This window comes from Pongo abelii, chromosome 8 (assembly GCF_028885655.2).
Source record: "Pongo abelii isolate AG06213 chromosome 8, NHGRI_mPonAbe1-v2.0_pri, whole genome shotgun sequence".
NCBI classification, from domain to species: Eukaryota; Metazoa; Chordata; class Mammalia; order Primates; family Hominidae; genus Pongo; species Pongo abelii.
Genome location: NC_071993.2, coordinates 83014373 through 83015182, shown reverse-complemented (window position 1 = coordinate 83015182; position 810 = coordinate 83014373). Strand labels below are relative to the sequence as shown.

General features: G+C 38.5%; 1 non-coding gene across 1 annotated transcript; it reads left to right on the top strand.

Annotated features, from left to right (window-relative positions):
* Positions 1–456: 456 nt before the first annotated feature.
* Positions 457–530, top strand: LOC112135323 (small nucleolar RNA SNORD55/SNORD39). The gene has a single exon (XR_002916621.1). It is a non-coding gene; the product is annotated as a small nucleolar RNA SNORD55/SNORD39 (small nucleolar RNA).
* Positions 531–810: the final 280 nt, after the last annotated feature.

Sequence of the window (810 nt, the reverse complement as noted above, 5' to 3'; positions counted from 1 at the left end):
CAACATAGTGAAACCCCATCTCTACTAAAAATACAAAAAATTAGCTGGGCATGGTGATGGGCACCTGTGATCTCAGCTACTCAGGAGGCTGAGGCAGGAGAATCACTTGAACCCAGAGGGTGAAGGTGGCAGTGAGCTGAGATCATGCCATTGCACTTCAGGCTGGCAACAAGAGCGGAACTCCATCAAAATAAAAAAAAACTACAATTAATATGATAGGCATTCTACTGAAAAAAGCAGGCAATATTCAAGAATAGATGGGTAATGTAAGCAGAGAGATGGAAACTCAATATTGTTAAAATATCAGGAAGAATGAAAAAGAAATACTAGAAATAAAAAAGACTTTAACAGAAATAAAAAATACCTTCGATGGGCTCATTAGTACACTGAACACAGCTGAGAAAAAAAAATCCGTGAGCTTGGAGAAGTTAATCAAAACCTCCAAAATTGAAATGCAGTGTATGATGACACCTTGGTAATGCTGCAGACTCCTGAGTGTGCAGTGAAGAGGTGAACTTTGAAGAGTCACATATGTGAAAAAAAAAATGCACAGAGCAAAAAATGAAAAATACAGAACAGAATATCTAAGAACTGTAAAACAATTACAAAAGGTGTAACATATATAATAAGACTACCAGAAGATGAAGACAAAGAGAAACAGAACCCAATAAGATATTTGAAATAATATTGATTGAGAATTTCTCAAAGTTAACACCTCCAAACAACAGGCACCAAAAAAAATCAACCCGGCCGGGCGCAGTGGCTCACACCTGTAATCCCAGCACTTTGGGAGGCCGAGGCGGGCGAATC